Source organism: Rhinatrema bivittatum, chromosome 4 (assembly GCF_901001135.1).
Source record: "Rhinatrema bivittatum chromosome 4, aRhiBiv1.1, whole genome shotgun sequence".
In the NCBI taxonomy this organism is placed as follows: Eukaryota; Metazoa; Chordata; class Amphibia; order Gymnophiona; family Rhinatrematidae; genus Rhinatrema; species Rhinatrema bivittatum.
The window spans coordinates 42,985,841-43,013,619 of record NC_042618.1 but is presented as its reverse complement, the minus strand read 5'-3'; positions in this window follow the sequence as shown (position 1 = coordinate 43,013,619).

The window sequence follows — 27,779 nt, the reverse complement described above, 5'->3', positions numbered from 1 at the left end:
ATACCTCGAATAGAACCCTCGGCCCTGCTGGGGAGGAGGGACTGGCTCTACCATGCCCGCTACTAGAAGGGTAGAGAGTTCCATCTGAAGTATGACCTGGGCGGACGAACCCCACGATGGACATGGGGGAGAGGTCTCTGAGAGCCGACTGAAGTTGAGACAGTACCCCTGACAAATAATAGTAAGGACCCATCGGTCTGAAGTTGACGTCCTCCCAGCGATGGGCGAAGCCAATGAGCCTGCCTCCTAGTAGGGGATTTGGCGTCAGGGGTGTGTTCGACTGACTCATGCCTCCTTGCCACCAGTCAAAAGCCCATAACCAGGGCTTGCTGGGACGCCGGCAGGGTCCTAGGCGCACGCTGCTGGCAGGGGCAACCCCTGGTGCTAGTGCATGGTGTGTAAGCCCAGGAGGCCGGAGGATAATACTTTCTCTGCCTATAGAAGGGTTTCTGGGATCTCGGCCTAGAGGACTTCCTGACAGAAGACGGGGCGTCTGAAGCACTAGCGGAGGGCTGTTGAAGGATGTCATGGTGGTCCTTCAATTGTGCTACCATGTCCCGGACCTTATCCCCAAAGAGGTTGTCACCTGTGCAAGGGAGGTTGGCCATTTTCTCCTGTACCTCTGGGTGGAGGTCAGAAGCTCTGAGCCAGGCTATCCTACGAGTGCTGATGCCCACTGAGGCTGTGCGGGACACCATATCAAAGACATCGTAGGTGGATCGCACCTCATGCCTGCCAGCCTCCAAACCCAGCAGGATGATGGCTGAGAGCAGCTCCTGTTGCTGCTGAGGTAGATCCTCTGCAAGGTCCTGGAGTCGCTTCTAGAGTTTCCGGTTGTACTGAGGCATGTAGAGCTGTGGGCGGCAATACAGGCGACCAGCATAGCACCCTGGAAGACCTTCCTGCCCAAAGCATCGAGCTCCCTATGTCCACCCCCAAGGGGGACAGAAGCATGGGTACGGTAGCACCTAGCTTTCTTCAAGGCAGACTATGACCACTGACTAGTGGTGGAGGTGCTACTTCTAGAACCCAATGGGTTGCTGCACCACATAGGTGGCATCTGCCTTCCTATTGGCAGGGGAGATAGAGATCGGGTGCTCTACATCCGGAGGAGGTCCTTGAAGATATTGTGGATGAGAACCGCCACAATCTCCTTACGAGCGTTGACAAACTGAAGTACTTCCAGTATCTTGTGTCACGCATCCTCCTCTGTGAGCAATTGGAAGGGGTTAGCCTCGGCTATGGACTGACAAACCCTGTGAAGGAGAGGTCCTCAGGGGGCAACATACACCTTTCCTCGGGTGGAGAGGGCTCAGAGAGGGGGTCATCCGAGTAGTTGAAGGAAGACTCCGTGGAATCATCCCCCCAAGGGTCGTAAGGTCCTTCCCTCTTCTCTAGGGCCAGCGTGACTGGGCGAGGCCCTGGAGGGATAATAGCCCAGGGCGCCAATGGCTTTGGAGGCCTTGGGGGCATTGCGGGAATCAACAGCCCTCCCTGGCATCAAGGGGGCTGGAGGCCAGAGGGACCCGGTAAGGGCTTGGGGATCAGAGGGCTCGGGAATACGGCACCTGCCGCATCTTCCTCCTCGGGAAAAAACCCAAGAGGTTTTGCGCAAAGAAACCAAAATAGGATTTCTCTTTGGCTCAGAAGCAGAATTTGCCCCAGGAACACCAAGCATAGTCAAGGTCAAGGCAGTGCCTCTGCCCCAGAAGCCTTGGACTGAGCCTGAAGAAAGGACTGTAACCCATGAAAAAAAAAACTCTACCCATTAAAAAGTAGAAGCATTCAGACCAAGAGATACCTAGGAAGTACTTACTGTGCTACCTTCCCCTGCTGAGGAACCAGTAAGGGGAGATCCAAAATCAGGTGCCCCACCTGAAACATCCTTACCCAGACCTACATCCAGCTGGGAAGAACCAAGCATAGTGAAATCAGAAGACAATGCATCCTGAGCCTCCAAACAGCACTGGCACAATGCAGTGGGCATTTCTGGCTGAGATGCCTGAATATGACAAGCAGTGCAAAGAGAAAGGCGCTTAGGCTTGTTAGACACAGGCGCCATTGTGGCCAACAATGCACTGAGCAGTGGCTGGAGGCATGCGTCTAGGTGTGTGTGTGTGTATATGCACTCAACTAGGCACCCAAAAAATATGCATTCAATAGTTATGCACACACACCTAGGCACTCACAGGTGGCAAAACAGGAAAGCACACAAAAAAGTAAGTGCACAGAGCTAGATGTGTGCTGATGTAAGCGCATGCACTTAACATGGGCGCTCAGAGGATAAGGCTTTACCGTGTGCCCAAAAACTGGGCGCACAGCAAGACCCACACGCTGAACAGACAAGCCTGTATAGGGCAGCCTAATAAAGCACACGAAAAGCCAATGCGGCCTACAACTCAGTGAGCAGCAAAAGCCTCGGAGCAGGGCCTAGTCCAGATAGGCTGCTCAACCCGCCAGGCTGCCCAAGTCCCTCCACCTTCAATGGAGTGGGATGAACGTCGGAACAGCTCGCCAAGTACGGAGACTGGAGAGAGGAAGCCCTGCATGTAAAGCCTTCTGCTAAGTCTCTGTTCTCTCTTTTTTTTTTTTTTTTTAAATTTACCGGAGCTCAGCCTTACCTGGCTGAGCACAGAGATTATCTCCGGCTGTGGGAGGAAAGGACATTTGCCATCACCGCCCTGCTCAGCTTCCAGCACCTGCTGCCTTTCAGCTGCTCAAGCAGCTAAGCTCATGCCGGAAGACCAGCTACCGGGCCAAGGCACACCCCTGAGGGACCACAGAAATCACCTCAGGAAATCACAACTGGGGGAGGGACCATTTGGTATCACCACAGAAAAGCGAGGCAGTAATTTTCTTTCCTTAATTCTCCTTCTTATAATTGAAGCAATCCACTGTGGGGAAATGCAAGTCCACCATCTGCTGGAGATGGAGAATATTGGTGGGCTGAGGTCACTGCAGGGGTCAGCTTGCTCTGTCTCCATCTGCTGGTAGGCGTGCATAACCCACTTGTTCTGGATTCAGCTGACTGGACGCTAAGAAAATCTTCATAACCTTTTTGGGATTGCACTGTGCTAATGGCTGGGAACACAGGATGATGCTGAACTGAACCAGGTCCAGTTCCACTGGAGGACAAAAGGGGGTCTGAGGGAATGAGAGAACCAGGGGTGGGGAGGGGAGAAAAGAGACGGGGCAGGGAAAGAACAAAAAAAACCCTCTACATTTCTGGAAATTGGCTGCAATTCTTTTGTGGGTTTCGGCTAGCATGTACATAGGGAAATATAATCTTAGCTATATGTACACACGCCTGGTTTCACATCAGGAGTTACCAGAGGAGATACCTTCCACATATTTATTTTTATTTATTTGTCGAGTTTTATATACCGTCATTTGGTTTCGCCATCACAACAGTTTACAAAGTTTCGATGTTTAACAGAGTTTCCAAAAGGTTCCTGTGATTGTTAACATAGATATTGTAGGCTTTATAAACGTAGTTCAGATGTCAAACTATACAATTTCGGTTATGTGTTATATTACGTGCTTGCATTGGTTCCACATGTTTGCTTAGGGTCAGTGGGAGGGAAGTGATGTTTTAGAGTCATTGGGTGATTGGGTAGGCTTTGGTAAACATCCAGGTTTTTAGTTCTTTTTTTAAGGTTTTTAAAATTTGCTGTGTTCTAAGTTCGATTGGGAGGGTGTTCCCTTTAAAAGTCTTAAAGTCTGTTTTAGTAATACACAAGAGACAAACAAATTTCAATAGAAAGGAAGTTCTGGTATGAAGCTACAAGGGGGTAGGGAGGGACCATCAGAAAATATATTTCCATGGAGAGGGTGGTGGATACTTGGAATGCCCTCTCAGTGGAAAAGAAACACGACTGGAATTCAAGAAGGCATGGGATAAACACAAAGGACCCTTCTGATCATAATTAAGTACTACAATAACATGCACAGAGAGGCACTTACAAACCTAAACAGAAGGCATGGGGGTAACCTGCACAGAGTAGCAGTTACAATCTTGAAAAATCTTGCAGGGAAGACTGCTTGGGCCATTTGTGTCTTTTTTCCAACATTTATGATGTTACTATGGATGTGCTTTTTGTTTGAAATTTCAAATTTTGCTTCATTATTTAAAAAAAAAAAAAAAAAATGGGCAGTAGCAGCCAGCCTCGGGGAGTCCCCTCCCTGTGACAACAATCATGATTCTAAATAATTTTAAAAAAGGCCCCCCCAGGCCTTTCCCCCATTCCCCCCCCCCTCAGATAGTTTCCTCAGTTTATCTGTACTAGTGTCTTCACAAGGCAGAAGCAATCCTCAGACTTTCCGCCCTGCCGATGCTGTATTGTATGGCAGTGTCTCTGTAGGGAAGGAACAGATATTCCTCCATACAACAAAATGGCACTAGCCGCAGGGCTTACTGATGCCATTCTGAAAGAGCACCAGTGAGGAATTGCTCCTGCCACATGAAAATGCTTATGTTCGTGGGTAAGCTGGGGGTAGGGTCTGGGGAGAGGCAAAGTGTCCAAATGTGCAAGGGGAATAAGGAAAAGGACCTTGTGTTTTAATTTTTTAGAATCAAAATTTTTTCAGCAGTGGTGGGGAGCCCTGGGATTGGCTGCTAGTGCCATTTTTTTTTTTAAACCAATCAAAAAAAAAAAAAGAATGAACACGCCCCTCCCTCACTTCACAAAATCAAAATATTAAAAAAAAAACCCACCTCCTTCCACACTCTTAGGAGTTACCACTCAAGAAAAGGATCTTGGAGTCATTGTGGACAATACACAAATCCTAAGCTCAGAGTATAGCAGGGGTTAAACAAACACAAATTATTTGGAAATAATTATTTGGAAATAAGAGAATAAAAATGATGAAAGTCTCACTTTTATTCTCTTATTTCCAAATAATTTATTTTGTGTCTTTTTTTTTTAACCCCTGCTATACTCTGAGCTTAGGATTTGTGTATTGTCCACAATGACTCCAAGATCCTTTTCTTGAGTGGTAACTCCTAAGAGTGTGGAAGGAGGGTTTTTTTTGTTTTTTTTAATATTTTGATTTTGTGATGACACTGTAGGGTTTCAATGTCATGACCATACCTTGATTATTGTGTGCACTTCTGGTTGCCTCACCTCAAAGACAGAAGAAGAGAAGCTACAGAGAAGGGCAATGAAAATGATAAATGACTTTCTTAGGGAGAAAGGCTCGACAAGTTAGGGCTCCTTCAGCTTGAAGAAGAGACGGCTAAGAGGGGAGAAGACAAAAGGTTTTTAAAATGAGTGGAAAAAAAATAAGAAACAATTATTTACCCTTTCAAATAGTTTCAGGACATGTCCCCTAGTCCTCGGGCTGTTAGTAGATTTAAAATAAAAGCTGCTTGTTTTTTTTCCAGTCAGTGTAAAGTTAAGCTGTGGATTTTGTTGGCAAAGAATTTGGTCATGGCTAATAGAATCTCATATTTTATGTTTATGTTTTGTTTGTTTTTAGTCAATATACTCGTATTTTACTGTATGAATTGCTGCTGTTCCTCACTGAGGAGGCTTACCTGGTTTTTGAGCAAGTAACAAAACAGATTAAATAAAGAAACTGTGCATGACTTACACTCAGCTGACCACACGGTTGATGAAACTCAGGTTGCCAAGTGAAAAACTGTTGTTGGCTTTAACAAACATACTTCTCTGATAACTCTGGGCATTTTTTTGTCATTCTTTTTTTTTTTTTTTTTTTTTTTTACCAATTATTAAATTTAGCCTTATTGGTTTTTTTTAACTTTCCTTTTATTACCAAGTTGGTCTTTTGACCTCTCCCCGATTACTAATATGTGTGGATATATAGAACAGCCTGTGAGTAAGAGATGAAAAAGAGACATCGAATTAAGGACATATGAAATGCCATCAATAGTCCATCAAGCCCTGCATCCTAGATCTGCCAGTGGGCAATCCACTTGAAAAAATACCAAACAGATCCTTAGTGGGGAGAGCCATTCCCTGTTGACCACCAGAAGGGGTTGTGTTCCCTAAGCCTGTCCTCCAAAACTTGTACAAACCTTCTCGGATTCTTCCCCTACACCTCCCAATCCTGTTTTCCCTTATATTTCACCTTACTCAGTCTCCTCCCCCCCCACCCACCCAACAACCAGTCTTCCTTCTCTTGACCTCTCTTCTCACCTCTAACCTCTTTGCTCTGTCCATCTCCCTAGTTTTGGTCTCCCTGCTCCAACTACTGGCGAGGGCAAGCACAGCCAGCACCACAAGCACAGGACTTCTGGACTGAGGAGCAGCAACCGGCCACAAGAATAAAGCAGACGCTACGCACTATTTATTTGATTTTTGTTCTGCTTTTTGACACTTCAAAGCAGGTTACATTCAGGTACTGTAAGTATTTCCCTACAAGGGGAGAGTAAGAGTGCTGCATTTCCTGGCTCCAAGGTTTCCTTCTACCTCTGTGTAAGCTTCATGCCCAGACAGGAAGCCTATGCAGTACAGACAGAAAAAGAGGAGACCGCCATGGAAATTTAAGCACCACCCTTTCACCGTCTCCTGCGGTGCCTGCTGCCTCTGCTTCACATCTGTGGCCAGCTGCCTTTTTTGCTCCTCAGGTTGCTAGCTATGGCAGCTTTGGGCTCCCCTCTCCTGGGCAGCAGCAGTAATGCCACATCTCAATTTCACTTCTGCGGGCAGGTCTCTAGGCGAACCAGGCGGTCGCCTATTGCACCAGCCATTAGGGGGCGGCGAAGAGCAGCCACGTGGGGCCGCAAGCGGAGCCCATTCCATTCATGGCCAAGAGGAGTCAAAACTTAGCAGGCTGCGCGTGGAGCCTATCCCGCTTACAGCTGAGAGGAGCAGAGATTTGGTGGGCTGTGAGCAGCACTCATCCTACTTGCGGCCGACGGAAGTAGACACTCGGTGGGCCCCGAGCGGAGCCTCTGATTGTAAGCGTGTGAGAGGGATTGTGTGTGTACGAGAGAGCAAATGGTGTTAGTGAGAGTGAAGGAGGGAGCCTGTGCAAAGGTGCGTGTGTGAATGAGACAAGGAACTTAAGTGTGTGTAGGAGAGGGGGCCTGTCTGAGTGAATGAGGTCCGGGCCGGAGCCAAGGGGGAGCGCAAGGCAGAAGGTTCGCCTAGAGCACCTAAGACCCTTGCACTGGCCCTGACTGCAGGTCAGAACATGGCAGCTGATGGCTGAGTTACTGCTTTCAAACGACAGGGACTGGAGGTTGCTTTGCACAGTTTGGACTCTCTTCTCCTGTGTGGTGGTGGTGCTGGTGGTCTGCCTTTGTACCCCAAGAGACTGCAAGTAGCTCCAGGGCTACATATACCCCTGGTGGAGACCCAAAGGTGTAAAAGATGTAAGTTAAAACAATACTGTGTACTTTGCAAGAATACGGACTATTTGAAAACTGCACACTCAGTACTATAAAAAAAAATGTCAAACTTTTGAGACTTCAGTATGGAAGCAAAACACTTAAAATGGAAACACGCCCATGTGGTTTGTATTCCCAAGGTATCCAATTATATTACAGCTAAAAGCTTACAGGACATTGATCATCAGATTTTAACACAAAATATAGGACGGCAAGTATAGTAAATGTGCTTTATTCCTCTTGGAAGACAGTTTGCTCAGTTATATCACAGGTTTAACTAATCTAAGGCAGGAGGAGAGCACTCGAGAGAAGTTGTTCAGGCAGCATGTGCTCATCTCCACCCAAAGCTGGTTGCTAGGGTGGCAAATGTTTGGGTGGGGGGGGGGGGGGCAGCCAGCTTCCTGCTCCCTAGTGCATGCCAATCCTTCCAACTCCTCCCCCCCACCCCCGGTGTCACCACCACCTTCGTCCTCAGACCTCAGGGCCTCTCTGCTCCAGTGATGCAACGCTACCCTCAGAGCACACCGAGTGCAGAGACTAAGCCTGTGCTCGCAGACCCTCAGCCCCCTCTGGGTTTCTGTGCAGGCAGGCAGGCTTGGTCCCCATATTCACGGCAATCTGAGGATAGGGTCATATTGCTGGAGACTGGGGTTGGAGGGAGAGAAATGCTCAGAGGTTCAAGCAAGATAGGGAGTGTTGAGCCGTATCCCAAGGCAGTGATGGCTAACCTGCGACACGCCGAGACGTTTTTGGTGACACACGCAGCGTTTCATGGACTATCGGGAATTTTTTTTTTAATCGGCTGTGCCGAGCCTTTTTTTTTTCCAGCTGCGCCAACCCTTTAAAATTTGTTTTTTAGTATCCCCCCACCCTCCCCCAATGCCCCTGGGCGCAGGGAGGCTCATGCGTCTCAGCGATAGGCAGGGCCATGGTGAAGATCGCATTTAAACGCACAGATGCTCCTCTTCCTTCCTGCCTGTGCGGCCCCGGAAGTAAACGTTGCTGGAGCCGCATGGGCAGGAAGGAGGAGAAGCATCAGCGCGTGTAGAAGAGGAGCAGCGCTTGCGGGCCACCGCGAATTCCAAGTTGCAGCGGCCCGAGAAGAGGAAGAGGCCCGGTAGCAGGGCCGCTGCAGAGCCCATCCTGCAGTGACCCGCAAAGAGGCGGCCCAGAGATAAGAGGCTGAGGGTGTGTGTGTGTGTGTGTGTGTGTGTATGAGATGAGTTGAGAGATTGTGTTTGAGAGTGAGGACCTGAATATTTGCAGAGACAGCATGTGCTTGAGCAAGATAGCATGTGCCAGTGAGAAACTGTGTGTATGAATGATTGTATGAGAGACAGCATGTGACAGTGAGAGCTTGTGCTTGAGCAAGACAGCATGTGGGAGTGAGAGAGAGCCTGTGTGTGAGAGTCAGACAGCATATGCCAGTGAGAGACTGTGTATGAATAATTGTATGAGAGAGAGCATGTGACAGTGAGAGCCTGTGTGTGAGAGAGAGAAATGCATGTGAGAATGAGAACCTGACTGTGTTTGAGGGAAGAAGATGGAGAGAAAAGAAACAGAAAAAAAAGACAATATAAAAGGAATTGGCAAAAAAAATAAGAAAGGGAAGGTGGGAAAAAAAGCCTGTGATCAACCAATTAGAAAACTAAGATCAGACAGCAAAGGCAAAAAAAAAAAAATTACCTTTTAGTGATTGGCACATCTAATCTTTGGGAATGTGCAAGAATAGCACTTTCTCTATGCGGATCTCACAATGTACGAGATCAGCATGGAAAAAGTGGAAGCCCACGGGGCCTGCATAAAGGAGGCAGCAGAATGGGCTTCAGTGTCAGTAGCAGCAATCGGCACCTCCCCAATAGCCATGTGGCAGCAGAGGAATGAGAGAGGTTCCGAGGTTGCTGGCAAAAGAGAGGGGGGTCTGCCTTTAGTGTGTGCATGTGTATGAATGGGACTCTGCATGGGAGTGTATGTGTGTGAATGCATGGGTGCCTAACTGGGGGTCTGTGTGTGAGAATGAATGTGTGCATGCCTGGGGGATGGGGAGGGAGTGGTGTGAAAATGAATGGGAGCCAATAAAAAAAACCGACTGACAGATGAAGTTTGTAACGTTTGCTTGGGCTTGAAGTGTACGAAATACCAACCTTCAATTGAAGATTTAGCCAATGAAATTCAGCAACAAAAAAAAGTCACTAAGCAGGTAAGGTAAAGAATTATTTGTTTTTGCTTTATTAATAAATACAGTACATATATTAAAATTATAACTTTGTTATTAGAGCTACAAATATCACAAAATTATGGATTTTTCTAGAAGTGACACACCACCCAAGTTATGCTCGGTTTTTTTATGAATTTTGACACACTGAGCTCAAAAGGTTGGCCATCACTGCCCTAAGGGGATTAACGTCAGTTGAAAAACAGTCACTGCACCAGCTTGCATGCACTGCACTGCACATTTCAGGCAGAAAACAAAAGCTTAACGACTTACTCGTTCGGAAATTGCCCTGCTGCCTATGCAAGATCCTAGTTCCAGGATTCCCCACTGCACAGACTCAGCTGTCCCTTAACCCAGGTTTCGCACTGTAAGCAGGATTTTAACCCTTCTGGCCTTTTCAGTATGTGAAGCTTATACATGGCAACACAGGGAATCTGACAAGGTTACTCTGGGTGTGGTCATTTCTTATAAATTATGAACATACTGTAAAATAATTACATCCTGCCTCTGCTAAAGCCAGCTCCCACAGTAAACTGCATGCTAAACTATTTTCAACAGTGTTCCAGGCAGCTGGAAATACCATCCTTCTATATTTTGCATGTAGTAAACAGTCTCTTACAGTAACAATATTACCCTCTAGCATAAACATCTTGCAGAATTTGTGACTTTGTCAACAAGAAAAATAGAAGACAACTCCCCTCTTGAAAAAAAATGCACGTCTGACTATTATAATCTGTAACCCAACCTGTTATACTTATGTTTAAACAATTTTTATTGGGTTTTACAATAATAGTACATATAACAATACACTGAAGTGAGAGGAGCTCTGATCTCACCCTAGAACAGTATCACCAATAAAAAAACAGTACCCTTACAGTACCCCACCCAACCCAACAAACCCCCCCCCCCCTTTTGTAGAAGTGAGTAATACTTTAGCACTGCAAAAAAAATACAAACCCCTAGCCAGGCCACATCCGTTACAAAAAGAAAGAGAAGAGAAAAAAATTAATCATAGACAGCGAGACTGTGAGCTCGAGGGGTCAGCAACTGCAGGTACGACTGCCATATTGCCAAAAAGCATCTACGATGCTGGGGTGCCATCCAAGCCTCCAGGCTCTCCATGGTCACCATGTAGTGCAGACTGTTCCGCCAGGACCAAAAGGAAGGGGCCTCAGCTGACCGCCACACCGAAAGAACAATCTTTTCCCCCACTAAACAGGCCTTATGAAGAAACAGGCACGAGCCAGGGTCCAGAATCCGAATCGGGGAGATACAGCCAAAAAGCAACCACATTGGGGTAATTGGAAAGACAACATCCAATAGGTCCGCTAGGTATGTTGCTACACGATGCTAAAATCGTTGAATGGGGGCGCAGGCCCAAAATATATGGGAGAGTGTTCTCTTACTATGATCACATTTAATGCAGGCCGCAGTAGGGGCTATAGCAAAATGGAAGGCCAGCACAGGGGACACATAGGCCCGGCACAAGAACTTGAACTGTAGTTCATGGTAATATTGATTCTTCGTGACCCTGGCTATGCGTTGAAAACATCCCCTTAAAATCGATTGAGTCACCATAAATTCCCCATCCCCATTCCAGCGTGACTCCAGAATCAGACTCGGATCAAGTTCTGACCGTCGTCGTAGACACTTATAATACATTGACAATGAAGGAGCAACACGCCGATCAATATTGAACACAGTATCCAAAGTAAGATAGGACGAGGGCAACTTTGCATCCGCTGAGAGGGCCTGTATGTAATGACAAATTTGAATGGGAAGGTGTGTGTCACCCCAAATCCATATAGTGACATGAAATCAGAATAAGAGAAGAGCGTCCCCTCACGTGTTAACAGGTGACCCAATAGTGTGACACCACGGGTGAACCAAATCTGAAAAATAGAGGACTGGGTTCCCGGACTAAAGTCTGCATTCCCACCTATCGGTAGAAAATAGGCATTGAGAGTAGGAAGCTGTAACCGTTTAGTAAGTCGCTTCCAAGTCTGCTGCAGTGGGCCAACCATAGCCGTACGGGTTAAAAAGGAAGGCAGGGATGTAGATCTAGCTTGTATCACATAAGAAGGGGCCAAGGGGTGCATCAAGGCTCTATCCGCATCAGGGATGTATATGTTGACTCATCAACCAACCAATCTCTCACAATTCGCAAATTACTAGCTAGATTATACTCAGCCAGGTCAGGTAGCCCAAGGCCCCCCCCTACCATTCTTACCCTTTAACCAGGATAGCGGAACCCTCACTTTCCTCCCCTCCAAATAAAGTTTCTAATAGCTCCCTCTACCGCTTTGATATCCCTGCGCTGAACCAGTATAGGAAGATTCTGAAAAAATAGAGCCATCTTGGCAACAGAATAATTTTAACAATATTTACTCGTCCACTAAGGGAAAGGGGAAGACTGCTCCAGCCCGCCACGCTGTCAATCATCTGTATTTGGCGGGGAACATTGAAGTGATATATATGTTCTGGATCTACAGGAAGCTGCACCCCCAAGTTTTGCAACGACTCCCCCACCCACCTTAATGGGAAGTTATCTGGCCACGTGTCCCGTAAATTGGGAGGATAAGCCAGTGCAGAGGACTTGGAGGCATTCAAACCAAAGCCCGAAAAAATTCCAAAATCCCAAATCATCTTCATTAAGACAGGAAGAGATTTCTGAGGATCTGTGATGAAAACCAGTAGGTCATCCGCAAAAGCCACTGTCTTGAAGATGTGACTACCCATGCGGACCCCCCTAATCTCGAGTATGCTGAATAGCAAGAAGAAGAGGTTCGAGCTGCAGAATGAACAAAAGTGGTGATAAAGGACAACCTTGCCTGGTCCCCCTAGCCACCTCAAAGGTTCCGACTGCATCCCATTTGCGATAATGACCGCCTCAGGCTGTGCATAGAGAAGGTGCAGCGCCTGCAAGTAAAAGCCTGTGAACCCCATCCATCCCAGTACTGTGAAAAGATATTTCCACTCTACTCTATCAAACGCCTTCTCGGCATCAAAGCTAATAGTGAGATAGGAAATATCCATTTGGCGACATATTGTCATAGCGACCAACACCCGCCGAATATTAGCAAGCGCATAACGCTGCCTAACAAAACCAACCTGATGGTCCCCAACTAAAGAGGGGAGCATGACTGCCAACCTATCTGCCAAGATTTTGGCGGAAATTTTGACATCCACATTCAATAAGGAAATTGGTCTATAGGACTCAGGGAGAAGGGGGTCCTTCTCATCCTTAGGGATTAGGGTGATGTGAGCCCGATTTTCATAAGCAGGGAAAGAACCTTGGCGAATGAGATCCATAAATCCCGCAGCCAGGGGACCCGCCAGTTGATCTTTTAATAGCTTGAAAAATTCAGCTGTGTAGCCATCGGGGTCCGGGGCCTTTAAAGGGTGAAGATGGCTTATAACCAACTTCACTTCTTCCTCTGTGACAGGGCCATTTAAACACAGTCGTTGCTCATCTGTCAAGCGTGGGAGAAACACCATGGAACAAAATCCGTCGCAAACCTCTTCATTACCCCCTGCGGATGTGTATAAATCAGCATAATAATTGCATAATATCTGTAAGATAGAGGGAGTGTCTTTTGTGAGTGTACCTGTAGGCGTGTGAAGCGCAGGGATATGCCTACGACCCCGAGCCAACCGGAGAAGATTAGCCATCATGCGGCCTGTTTTATTTGAATATTTGAATAGTTGGAATTTATAACAGAGAATCCCTTTTTTTGCACGTTGATGAAGTAAGGAGTTCAGCGCCGCTTGAATCGAACGGTAGTTATCGCAATTACGGGGTGTCCCTGCCATATTTAAAGCAGATCGAGCGGTGTTCAATTGCCTAGTTAGCTGCAGTATCCTTTTGTTAAGCATTTTACGCCTATGGGACCGGTTGCAAACTGTGAGATTGGTTACAAGCAAGATATTCCACCCATTTTGCCCTTACATGTTCTTGAAAATGAATATCGTTGGCCAAAAAATAAGGGTAATGCCAAAATCTCGTTTCCGGCTGTCTTCCCAGAAACTGAAAATCTACCCAAATGGGTGCATGGTCTGAGACCACAAATTATCTATTTCCGCACCTTGCACCTGTGTAAAGGCGTGACTAGTAATCAATCCAACCTGGATTGTGAGGCATGAGCTCGTGAGATGTGTGTAAAGTCTCGCTCCAGCGGATGCAAAGTTCTCCACACATCTAATAAATGCAATGTATCCTCCAACATTGTAGGACCCCTCCCCATTTCTTGTTCGCGCTGTCTCGCAGGACGCGCATATAGTTCTCCATCTCTAACTGTGTTAAAATCTCCGCCCACTACGAGTAAATCAGTTAAGTGTGGGAGTAAATGTGAATATAGGCATCTGAAAAAAATTGGGGCAGTAAAGATTAGGGGCATATACATTACAAAACACTACGGTTTGCCCAAATAATTCAGTAACTAAGAAAGCGCCCTTGAGGATCTGCGATTTCTTGCAAGATTTTCAGGGGTAAACTTTTATGTATTAGAATAGCAACCCCTGCTGATTTAGATGACACCCCTGCCCCTCTGACCTCTCCTACCCAGTCCCGCTTTAGGTATTTGAGCTCTGATACTGTAAGATGCGTTTCTTGTAAGAACGCCAGCGACGCCTGCTTTCGTTTCAATAAGGTTAGAACTTTGGAGCGCTTAACCGGGGAGTGTAGCCCACATACATTCCATGAAATCACACGTGTGGGACTAATCATTCCCAAAATACCAAACAACCACATAAGTACCCAATGTCCCACTTTATAGGAGTGAGGACCCTCCCAGCTAAGGCCCCCACCCTCCAACGTCCATACACTCCCAGTCCAAAATAATCACACATTCCATATTCTCACCAAGACACACAGCCATTCATACTCACTTCTACAATGTCCCCATCTCTCCGCCCCCACTCCTACCCAAGTACCACCTCCCCCTCCTTATCTCACCTGTAAGGGTTTCCCCTCCAGATTCCCATAGTATCTACACCCATCAGACCCCCTTAATGGAGGTAAGGACCACGCTTTCAGATGTGTCCGGGCCACGTCTCAGCCCTATTCATAGGATTATATTCATGCTCACCCCATACATCTCGGTCACTCAGAGAAAAAGCACCGCCAACCAAAGGGCAGATTAAACATGTGATTTCCCCACACCACTAAGTCCAAACAACAAAAAAAAACAAACCCCAAAAACATGTGGAATAAGAGTTCATAGAAATGCAATCTTCTGGGAAAACACCATACACCGTCCGTCAGGAGCATAGTAATTCCGCTCTGTGCAATCAGCAGCAGTCCAGTGTTCAATCTTCAGGGGCTTAGTCATAAAGTCCCAGGAGCCTTCAGCAAATGACAGCGCAATGTAGTAAACCCCCAGATGAAGAAAAAAAACAAAACAAGTAGGGTAAAAAAGGAACTAGCACATAGAGGGCACTCGAGACTGACAAGAAAAAACACAAAACTGTGCTGACTATAGTCTCAGAGATGCTTTAACATAATAAAAACAGGTAAAACATCATAACCAGGCAACGAGCCTCTTAACTGTAAGTCATCCTCCGCACTCAGCAAATGCCAGATGTAGGATTTTAATTGTCAAAGGCGTTGGATTCCCGCCTGCCTTAAAAATACAGGCTGCAGGAGCCATCACTGTTTTCCCCCTGATACACAAACAGTCATCAGGTAGCCAGGGTATCCACGAAGGCCTTAGCCTTCTCCACAGAGTCAAAATAATGCACACGCGCATCATGCCAGACTCGCAAACGCGCTGGGAATAGCAGAGCAAATTTAAGGCCCTTGTTGTGAAGCGCTGAACATATCTGGGAGAAACTACGTCTGCTCGCTGATACAACTGCCGAGAAATCCTGGAACACACGGATAGCATGAGATTGATACTTCAGATCCATTTTCTGCCGCGATGCCCTCCACAACTCCAATTTATGTGCCGAATTTAAAATTTTTGCTATAACCAGCCTTGGCCGGTCCATGTTTTGCTGCTTAGCACCCAGCCGGTGTGCTCGCTCCACCACCAGCTTTCCCTTAAGATGTGGCAGGGCCAGCATCTCTGGAAGCCAAGTCTCCAGCACAGTACACAGAGAGCCATCCTCCAGGCTCTCAGGAAACCCCAAGAAAGCGCAGATTGTCCCTGCGTGCTCTATTTTCCAAATCCTCCACCTTTTCCGACAAGGCCTGAATCGTGGTTGCCTGCGCCGCCATCTTGGCCATGCTTTCAGTGCCTGCATCCTCCAGAGTTGAAATACGCGCCTCAGCTGCAGCTAGCCTCGGTGGTAAAGCTGCCAGGGTGTCCCTCACCTCCCCCAGCTGCGCAGTCAGCCCAGCCCAGCGTTCATCCAGGGCCTCCCGAATCGCCGATTTTATGTCTTCGATAGTAAGAGGCAACGAGGGGGAGGGGGACTCACCTGTCGGTGCGGCCGCCATTTTGTCCTCAGCCACCCTGGATTTTTCTTTTTCTTTTTTCACTTTCAAAGAGGCCATCAGTCCCGCAGTTTTTCCTTCAGGCGAATCGCGGTGTCTAGCCACGTCTCCTGGCACAACAGCTGCCCGATTCGAGGACTTCTACGTGGTTTGGGGATGCGCGGTTGCTGAGGCGGGCCCGACTGCAAAGTCCGTCACTTGTGTCTCACCACCAAGTTGAGGAGCAGCCTTGTGGTTAGTGTGGCGGGCTATGAACCAGAGATGCCAGAGCTCAAAGCCCATTGCTTCCCCTTGTGACCATGGGCAAGTCATCTCACCCTTCACTGCCTCAGGTACAAAACTTAAGCTTGTGAGCCCTCTGGGAAAAGGGAAATACCTGCAATAAATACCTAATTGCAATCCACACTGAAAGGCAGAATGTATTTATAAATTAGAAAATGTTGTGCCTCTGCTGGAACTGCTTCTGGAATTAATCCCACCCCCGCAGTTTATCTATCTCAATAATGTTCTGAAGCTGTCAAGAGTAGTCTCTTTTAGGCCCTGGTCGGGCTGAGAGCCAGGGAAGCCAGGATTCAAATCCTGCTTCTCCCACTGATGCTCCTTGTGATATCAGGCAAGACACTTCACCCGCCACTGGCTCTGGTTATCACTCAGATCAGGGGTGGCCAACGCTGGTCGTCAAGAGCCACAAACAGGTCTGGTCCTCAGGATATCAACAATGAATATGCACGTGAGAGATTTGCATTGATTACTGCCACTGTATACAAATACATCTCATGCATATAAAATTATGGGGATATTCTAAAAACCAGGTCTGTTTGTGACGCTGAGGGACTGGAGTTGGCCACCCCTGCCCGAGACTGTAAGAAGTCTGGGGGAAGGAACCTACCTACAAGTACCTGAATAGTAATTTGCCTCGAGCTCAGATGTGGAAATGCAAGTAACTAAATCCAAATTCATAAATCCTAGCACAGATTTGTAAAATATAGCACAGATTTTTTACGATTAAGATACTAAACCAGGGACCTTAACCACAGATATTATCTTTATATTACACAACAGATGGCAGCATATCCACATCAACGGTCCCCTAACCTTATAGCATAATATACACACAAGGCCTCATTCATAAAACTGCAACTGTAGTCTGATTATCATCAAATTAAAAAGCATTGCAGGCTGCGCTATCCCTTCATTTTAAATAGTTTGCTCTGTTTTGCAGTGCTCACTATTCAACAACCAACCTCGTTTCCTTAGTGCAACAATTCTGCAATCTCCAAAAGTCAAGGAAACCCCTTGATGTGTGGTTTGTGTGCGGTTGCTATCAATGGACCAGCCACTTGTTTTAGCTGGCCCATTTGAGATAGCTCCCATGTTTTATTCTTTAATTTTCTTGATAAACAATTTTCTTTTTCCTTTTTTATTTTTCAATGGGTCCTCTAGTTTTGCAAAAATTGAAAAAGAAAAAAAGGAAAAAGAAAATTGTTTATCAAGAAAATTAAAGAATAAAACACGGGAGCTATCTCAATGGGCCAGCTAAAACAAGTGGCTGGTCCATTGATAGCAACACCACACAAACCACACATCAAGGGGTTTCCTTGATTTTTGGCTGTTTTGCAGTGCAGCAGTTTGATTTCAGGCTTCGCAATGGAATTTGAAAAGATTTATCCTGACAACTTCAGGAATTAGTCAGGTAATCCTTCCCCTGTTGAACTTTCTCCATTCTCACTGGCTATACTTGTTTGTTTAAAACCACAATGCACACAAATTTAGCTGGACAAAAAGGGGGGCATGGATAGGTGCATTCCCAGGCCGCGTTTTTGATTTATTCAGCACACATTTTCAGTGCTATCTAAGTTTACTTGCACAATTCTGGCTACACAAATAGCAGGGCCAATTCTAACCATTCAAACTAGATTTAACTGGATGATCAGCTGAAAAAAAGCAGCTAGTTAGGTTCACCTGAATATCAAACTCAAGATAACCAGGTAAAATTAAGATAACCACTTGGATGGTTTTTGAAATTGACTTAGTGTCCAGTCTATTGAACGAATGAAGCATCCTTGCTCCTCAGAACTCTTGCCAAAGAGAGGGCAGGAAGGACGCCTTGGTTCATAGTCACTGCAGAGTACCAGTCCTCCCCCTCTAGCAGCCTCATCCATATGAGGCTATACTACAGGAGCAGCAGGATATAATATAGCTCTCCCTCGACGGGCTGCAAGAGGGAAAGCAGGCCACAGAAGGCAAAGGCTGGATGTGCCAAAGCACAAAACAAGCTGACCTCCATCACTGGAGCTGCTGAGCACAGAAGCAGAAAATGGTCAGGAAGAGGAGCACAATCATTTCCACACAACAACTGATCTTCCTCCACTCCCTGGATCACCTCCTTCACCAGTACTGGGCAACCAGCAGTAGTCTCAGCACATTACAATAGAGGAGGATGCTCCAATGGACAGCTGCCTCCATCTCTCTTCCTCCCTCAAAGAATTAACTTTTTATCCAAAATAATGATTTGTTAGAGCTTTTAATTAATATTGTGGGTGAAAAACCTATTTTGTTTTTTTATTGAACTATTCAGATGTAAAAAAAAAAAAAAAAGCACATTAAGGCTAAGTTGCTTACCAGTCACAGGTGCTCGCTGTAGACAGTAAGATAAATCTCCAACCTGGGTGGTCCTTTTCCGAGCATGCGTGGTGGACTTTCCACACAAACTGTGCAAGTTTCCTCAGACTTGATAACAAGCTATGCTTCAACTCAAAGAAGAAGTGGGAGGGATTGTGTGATTTGATTTATCCTATCTACAGAGAATACATGATACGGGTAAGCAACTTTCTTCTGTGTGGACAAGTAGGCAAATATCAGTCACACAAGTGGGGACTCTCAGGCTGGGAAGGGTTGCTTGTTGTTTTTGCATGCCAGTAGTAGGTCATAGCAACCCATCTATCATTCAAGAGGGAATAGCCACTGCTTGTTGCCAGGATTAGTAGCTATTTAATGTTTGGGTACTTGCCAGGTACTTGTGTCTTGGATTGGCCACTGTTGGAGACAGGATACTGGGTTAGATGGACCCTTGGTCTGACCCAGTATGGCATATCTTATGTACTGCCCAGGGAAGCACGGTAGAGTAGGAGAAGCAAATTAAATAAGCTTTGAAGGAACTGCATGCCCAAAGCTGCTGACCTTACGCAAAAGTCTCTAGGCAGTGCTGAGCAGCAAAGGTATGGATAGAAAACCATATGACAGCTTTGCAGATATCTTCTATAGATGCCGCATAAAATTCTGCTGCAAGAGTGCAGCTTATATACTTCAGAGCACCCAAATGTTTCTGGTGTAGGAAGGTGCTTATTTTCTCTGCCTATTGTGTAGGCATGCACATGTGTGCACTTTGGGTGTGTAAAAGGGTATAGTAGGTAGGTGACGGAGCCTCATTTTGTATACAGAGGCAGATTTTTGTATGGTGTGCGCATGTGCTGTTTTGAGCGTGCTTGCTTGGGTGAGTGCATGGCATCTTTGGTTTATACAGTCCATCTCCAGTACACCTGGATCCTCTTGGCACTTATTCACTTAGAGGTCTGCAGACAGTAGACAGGTCTGGTTGCACTTGCGCGTCAACTGATAGGTATAGATGGTATGCTGGAGGGTTCAGTGGTGTATGTACATATCTCTTTTAAAGTGGCAGCTATAGCGCAAGCTTCAAGGCCCCAGCATGGAGCACTCTTGGTTCACGTCTTTTTCTGCTGGTGGAGGGTTGATGGAATACTATATACATGAATACATACTACTTACTCGCATATGTTCTATTTTTGCATATGAAACCCTTTTGAAAATGTATTCCTTATGGATTTGATCTATGGAATTAAAAACTACATTTCACTCATCCATTCAGCATGCATAAAATATATAACCGGGCTGGACCATACTCCAGTGGATGCAGCATGCTCTTATTAGCCAAACACTGATGATCAGAAACACTGGATTCAAGATTACAGTTTGTATAAAGACCAATTTTGAGTTTAATGAAGGGAGTGAGGTACTCATTGGAATGGCTTGGGCTGCAGTTAAGGCAGATTAAAAGCACAGTTTATAACCTTGAGAAAGGCTGTAAATAAGTCAAAAGGGAAGCAAGGTGCCAAATTAAGGTGAGATTTAGTTATCTGGAAAGTAAAAATTAGATATACCCTTCACAAGGTATTGCACAAATAATTTCTGTAGAACTCATTAATTAGCAGGCATGTGGAGTCAAGTCTGAGGAGAACAAAGCAAATATAATGATGGGGGCAATAATTCAGGTAAACTGCCAGCCCTGAAACTTAAATCTCTCCACAGTTAGAGTTATAAGAACTATAAATCCAGGGCAAGGGAAAAGGACTTCAAATTCTAGTGAGATCTGTGCGACTGTAGCATTATACTATCGGAAGATGTATACTTCTGACCCAGAGAGCCAACAAAATACAACAGAGAAGTGTCCTAATACCATACTCCTGCTTTCTTTAATCCATGAGGATGCCTGCTATTAAAAAAGGCAAGAAAAACGTGCCAAGATCACCAGGTGCTGACAAAGTTACATCTCTCAATGAAAACCCTTTCCTAAGTCTATCTGGCTAATAACTGTTATGGACATTTCCTTCAGGAGCTTGTCCAATCTTCTTTTGAACCCCACTACGTAGGTTACCTCAACCACATCATCTGGCAACAGATTCCATAGCTTGAAAGTGCGAAGAGTGAAAAAAATACTTCTTATAATTTGTTTTAGTTTAGTTTTATTAACTTTTATATACCGTTACATCAGACAAGCCTTCACAACGGTTTACAAGGTAAAAAGCACAAAAAGTAAAATACAATGTTTTATAAAATGATAGTAACAGCTAAAAACTACAAGAAAAGACAAATAATTAGCTGTTAAGAAAGATAAAATCAAATAAAATCACAAAAAGAATTAAAATCGAACACAAAATAAAATAATAAATAAAGTGAAAGTCCTAGCAGGTAAGCACAGGTTATAGACTGGAGTTTTGCAGCCCATTTCTACATAATCATGCCCTGTACTGACAATTCATACTCTGCAAATGCACATTTAAATAGCCATGTTTTTAAATCTCTTTTTTTCTGGGGACGCTCTCAAGTGGGTTGGTAAAGAATTCCAAACTTTAGTTCCTGCAATAGATAAAACACGATCTCTTACATGGCTAAGTCTTGCCGATTTAATAGTGGTACTGATAGAAGACCCTTATTCGCTGACCTCAGATCTTCTCTGCGATACATGAAGATGCATAGAGGTATTGAGCCATTCAGTATGTTCTCCGAATATAATATTATGAATTAAACAGGCAATTTTATATTGAATTCGATAATGAATGGGAAGCCAGTGTAATTTAATCAGAGTCAAGAAATATGATCACATTTTCATTGACCTGTCAAAATTCGTGCAGCTGCGTTCTGCAAAACCTGAAGAGGCCGGATACTGGAAGCAGGTAGACCGAGAAGCAAAGAGTTACAATAGTCTAAATTCGCAAAAATAAGAACTTGTAATACAGATCTAAAGTCTTTCAATTCCAGAAATGGCTTTAGCTTACGTAAAATTAACAGTTTAAAATATCCATCCTTCAACTTTGTGGCTATATGTTTTTTCAAAGAGAACTCTGTATCAATGGTCACACCTAAATCACGCATATAAAAAGAGGGACATAATTTTATATTGTCATTAATAGTCTGTGTCAGAATATTATTAAAATGACATTTACGTTCAAGTAAAACAATTTCTGTTTTATCCATATTTAGAATTAAGTGTAAGTGCTGGAGTAATTTTTTTTAAAGACAATATATAGACTTTAACAATTTCTAAAGTATCCTCTACTGAGTTTTCTATAGGGACTAAAACTTGGATATCATCCGCATACAAATAAAACTTTAAACCCAGACCATTTAAAAAATGACAAATTGGTAAGACATATAAAATCTGCCGGTTGCTGGTTTCATGAAGGGTCCTCTAGTTCTAGTGTACTTTGAAAGGGCAAATGATCATTCCCTATTTACCCATTCCACCCCACTCATGGATTTTATAAAAATTTCAATTATATCCCCTCTCCGTGGCCTCTTTTCTTTTTTTTTTTTTTAATTCTTTATTTATTGCTTTCAATAATTTATATAATAAACAACTTACATTGAAAATATCTTAAATGTCAAAGTTGAACTATGGCCTCTGTTCTAAGCTAAAGAGCCCTAACCTGTTTAGCCTCTCTCTAAAACGGAGCTTTCCCATCTCCTTTATCATTTTTGTTACCCTTCTCTGTATCTTTTCTATGTCCGCTATATCTTTTCTGAGATGGGGTGACCAGAATTGCACACAATACTCAAGGCAGTGTTAGCACCATGAATCTATATAAAAGGCATTATGATATTCTCAGTTTTATTCTCTTTTCTTTTCCAAATAATTCCTAACATTTTGCTTGCCTTTAAGTCCACCACACACTGAGCCAAAGATTTCAAAGTATTGTCCATAAGGATTCCAAGGTCTTTGTCCTGGGAAATGAATCCTCATATGGAACCCAGAACTGTGCACCTGTAGTTGGAATTATTTTTCCCCTACGTGCATTACTTTGCACTTACCCACATTAAATTTCATCTGCTGGGTAGAAGCACAGGCTCTTGTCTCACAAGAATCCTTCTATAGTTCTTCAAAATCCAGTGGTTTTACAGACCCTAAACAATTTTGTGTCATCTGCACATTTGTTCACCACACTCATTGTCCCTTTCCCCAGATCATCTATGAATATACTAAATAGTAGGGATGTGAATCGGGCTTCGGACAATATTTTCAAAATCGTCAGAAATCAGGGGCTCTCCCAAAAAGATAGGAAAACACCACGATATTGTTTGTGGGGGTTCTCTTATCGTTTTGGGGGAGGGCGGGAAAAACGGCGCCGGCCATCCAGTGCTCCCTCCATGTGACAGGGGCCAGCCAATGACACAGATACCCTGTCACATGTTAAGGGCAAAGGCCATCGGCGCCATTTTGGTTAGTGGCAGCCGACGGCCCGGGAGATCGCTCCCAGGACCCCCACTGGACCACCAGGTACCTGTAAAAAGTTTTTTTTTTTTGGGGGGGGGAGGTCGGGAGGATGGGGGAAGCTAAGGGACTAGTTTTAAAGGGTCGGGATGGGTTTTTTGTTTATCGGCTCGGGTGCAGCCAATAAACAAAACTGCGATCGGGCCCGATGAAAAAAACAACCCCACATGTGAATCGGAACCAGAATCCGAACAGATTCCGGTTCACATCTCTACTAAATAGCACAAGTCCCAGTACAGACCCACTGTAACATGTCGCTGACCTCTGGGTGCTGCACCACAGTCGACGTCCTGCCCTCATAATCCCGGGCCAGGCGCTGTGTCTTGCGACCTGCTGCAGCCTCCCAGCATCCTGCTGCTCTGAGTGTCCGTACCATAACAGCTATTTCCTTCCCAGCATTCTCTAAAATCTTATCTAAGTGACATGAGAGATCCACTGCTTTCAGGCAACTTTCCAAGTCACCTAGCTATTTACTTTCCTAATGATCAAAGCGCCCACTACAACAGCCATCCTAACCCTTTCCTCCTGGGCATGGACCCCTGGAGAGATATCCTCTGGACAAGAGGGCAAAGCATCACCCGGCAGGCAGGCCCGAGCTACAGGATCATTTCCTGCTACACCAAGGGAATGGTCTCCTGCCAGGTGACCTTGCTCTTCCAAAGCTGCACAAGGGCTGCTAGACTGGAGTTGGGACTGCTCTATGTCCCTGAAAGTCTCCTCTATATACGTCTCCATCTGCCTTAGCTCCTCCAGAGATCAGAGTCATTCTCTGAGAGCAAGGGGCTCTTTGTACAGGGTGCACACACAAACCTCTCAGCAACAGGCAAATAATCATGCACGAGACACTCTGTGTAAAGACTGGATAGCCCCCATTTAGCAGCTGGGCTTCTATCTGCATCTTGATTTGTTGAGTTGATAAAGTCAAAAACTGATTAAGGTGTAGGTATATATTAGTTTAAGGGTTGTTAAATGTCTTTATTAGGTGTACATGAAAATCTATGGTTTTTAAATTTTTATAACTGCCTGATTCACTAAGGCTTTCCTTCCATTCCCTTATGGGAAAATACCTTGATGAATCAGGCCCTAAGTGATTAATGTTAATGAATGACCAGCAACAGACTAAAATCAATCACTAAAATCAGAGTTAATTGAATGTTATTTTAAGCGACTGACTTATTTTGAAGACTTTCCTCCTAGTGACGGTGATAATCTACATGTATCAAAAAAAAAAAAAAAAAAAAGACTGGGATGAGCGGGAATTAAACCAGTAACTAGTTACTCAGAACCCAGAACTCATCTTCTTAAATCACGTGGATAAATTATAAAATAAAATGGAAAACATTAAACACAATTTGTTGTAACTAGTTCTTCTTTAGTCACTGGTTGAAGAACGTACCGTTCTGCTTCTTGCTGTACATTTTACAGTCTTTCTAAAGATGAGATTTCCCACAGACTTGACCAACTAAACCACCAATGAAGGAATCCGACTTTTTAGGTGTTAGGTCTCTTGGCAGAAGAAATCTGTTTTCTTACTGTATCCTTTGGTAGCTCTTCCTCCACCGCTATTGATCAGTCTGCCTCCAGGCTATCCTGAGCCCTATTTTCTCTACAGTTCTTTCCTTGGTGCTCCGATATTCTCCCATGACTTTCAGTGGCACTTTTATGCTAAGTGCCTCCAGATCTACCTACAGCAGAAATTTCACCAAGAATCCAATTCCAAATAACCTGTGGGTCTCACACATCACCGCATGGCTATGATACCATCTTAAAACCTAACATGACCCAAGACAGAACTTCTCTCCCCACTTCCCCCCTCTCTCGACTTTGTGAATGGTGCACTCATCCTCTGTTCCCTCGACAGTCATCTTTTTCGCGCTCTCTCTCTCTCCTTCTCTAAATACATTCAAACCACTAAAGCATATTGTTTCTTTTTATCCTCACTAAAATCTAGCACTTCCTTTTAAAGCATGCTATCAAAAATTTCATCCTATTTCTTGCTTAAATTCTGCAGGCCTCTCACTGAACCATCTTCCTCCACTGCAATCTGTTCAAAACTCAGGTTCATGAATAATCTTACTTCAACATTGCTTTGAACATGTAACCCTTCTCAAGTTGCTATATTGGCACCCTGTCTCCACATAAAGTTCAAAGTTCTCTAACTTGCTTACAAATGCATTCACTTTGCAGCTCATTACTTCTCTTCCTATACAGCCTTTCTCGTGAACTCCATTTATTTAGCATGTTGCTTCTATCTGTGCCCTTCTCCTCAGTCACCAATTCCAGAATCTGAACTTTCCATCTTGCTGCATCATGTGCCTGGAAAAGACTTACCAAGTCTGTGTGTCCATCTGATTAAATTCAAATCTTGTCTAAAAACTCATTTTCGAGGCAGTCTTTAAATCCTAACCACTTCTCTTTTACTGCTGGATTTCATCCAGAGGGTCCCCATCCATTGTGGGACTCTCTGCAATGGAAATGAAGGAGAGACATCATCATCTACTATTTACAGCATTCCACAGAATCTCAATGCCCTCACCGAGGTCTATCAAAGTTGGCTGGGCTGAAAGAGAACTCGGCACTGAAGTAAGTTGGAAATAACTGCTTTGAAGAGTCTTGCTGACCAGTACTGAAGCTGATCATCAACATTGGCATGACAGCTCTTTGCATCAAAACTCTGTCCTCCATAAACGAAGGCTGCTTATCCCTGTGCTCCAAAGTGCCCAGCTCTGATGCAATTGAGGGCATCCTCCTGCTCAATGCAGAGGGAGCTAATTGTGTCTTTGAATGGGAGCTCCTCGCTGCTGAGACAAGACAGTGCCATGGTCACCTGGTCTGGATAGAACAAAAGATTGGGTGCCATGGGGATTTTCTGTTCCATGAAGGTCAATGGCACCTGTGCTAGAGTCATCTCCTGTTGGAAGTAGAGACCAGGTCCACTCCAGCAGAGCCTCAAATCCAACAGCACTGGCCTCTTCAGCACCAAGGGATACAGCCCTGGAGAACCCTTGCAGTGCTTAGGCACTCTTCTTGGCACCTCCTGCAGCAATGAGGACTTCTGCCACAAATCAGGGATTGAGTGTGGCACCGATTTGGGAGCCAGCCTTAAGGGGGTTGTGGGGAAGGAAGCCTTCCCCAACTTGCAGGACTGGGGCAGTGGGAGAAGAATCCTGCCTTGACTCCTCCCATCCCCCCCCAAAAGTCAGAAAATCTGAATTTGCCTCCCTCCAGGAAGAAGAGCAGTTCCATTGACTGAACTTGCACTGAAGCTTCGTGCTCTTACCAGATGGTGCCTTCTACAGGTTTCCATCTTCCAGCACAGCACTCCTGTGCCTTCATGGACATCCGACCACAACTGTGGCAGTTCAAGGCATCATTATCCAAGCCCAGGCATTAGTAGTAGATAGAATAAGTATTTGTAAAAGACATCAAAGCACTGGCAGATGCAGGCATTGAAGCCTCCGACCACGGGCTTCTTGGCTTTTGATGTTTTCCATTCCTATTTCTTCTTTTTTTTTTTTTTAACTGAGAAGTTCTGTTGGGGGGGGGGGGGGGGGTTGGCAGGCTGCCAGATCAGCAATAAGAGAAAAAAAATGCAATGAGGCAGAAAATAGCGCAAAAAAAATTTGAGAGACTGCGAACACGAGTGTGGTAGTTCGGATGAAGAAAGATCAAGAGGCAGCACACGTTTGCAGGAACTCCAGTGCATTTTCAGTGAAGCTTTTACTGAGCTCAGGACGGATCCTTGTTGGCACCATAAGATGACATCACCCACTTGTTACACCCATTTCATGCATGCTCGTCAACTGAGAATCACACTTATGAAGTCAGGGAGAAAGCAGAAATAGACTGCTGAGGGTCTTTGATATTTTATATTGGCACGTGATAATGTAGATTTCTACCACTGACAGGTGAAACTGTCTTTATGCTTAACCTTCATAAAATTACTTACCTGTAGAAAAAGAGAAGCTCAAAGTCACAGTCTATGCAAAAGCTAAACTGTGGCAGAAAAGAGGCCAATTCCCTACACGCAGAGTTCAGGGAATCAGGATGATCTGAATATACTCAAATTTCCTGCTCAACAGGCCTGCTCTTGGACACAGGTTTTCCCTTACCCCCTAAATAGCGCCCTCAACATGCAAATGCATGTTGATGGCCCTATTAGATATGCGCGTGGGATACAGAAAGTAAATTATGCAGCCAAGCCGCACATTTTACTTTCAGAAATTAGTGCCGACCCAAAGGTAGGTGCTAATTTCTTCTGGCACCGGGAAAGTGCACAGAAAAACAGTAAAAACTGCTTTTCTGTGCACCCTCTGACTTAATATCATGGCGATATTAAGTCTGAGGTCCCGAAGAGTAAAAAAAAAAAAAAATTTGAATTCGGCCAGCAGCTGTCGGGCCGAAAACCGGACGCTCAATTTTGCCGGCGTCCGGTTTCAGAGCCCGTGGCTGTCAGCGGGCTCGAGAACAGACGCCGGCAAAATTGAGCATTGGCCGTCAAACCCGCTGACAGCCGCCGCGCCGGGCTAAAAGGAGGCGCTATGGACGCACTAGTGTCCCTAGCACCTCCTTTTCCCCCGTTTCTACCGCACCACCTAATTTGAAGAGCGGGCGTTCGTCCGCTCTCCCGCGGACTTTACTGAATCGGCCTGCAAGTTAGGCTTGCAAATTAAACAATGAGGGTAAAAAAACAAAAAAAAAAACCAAA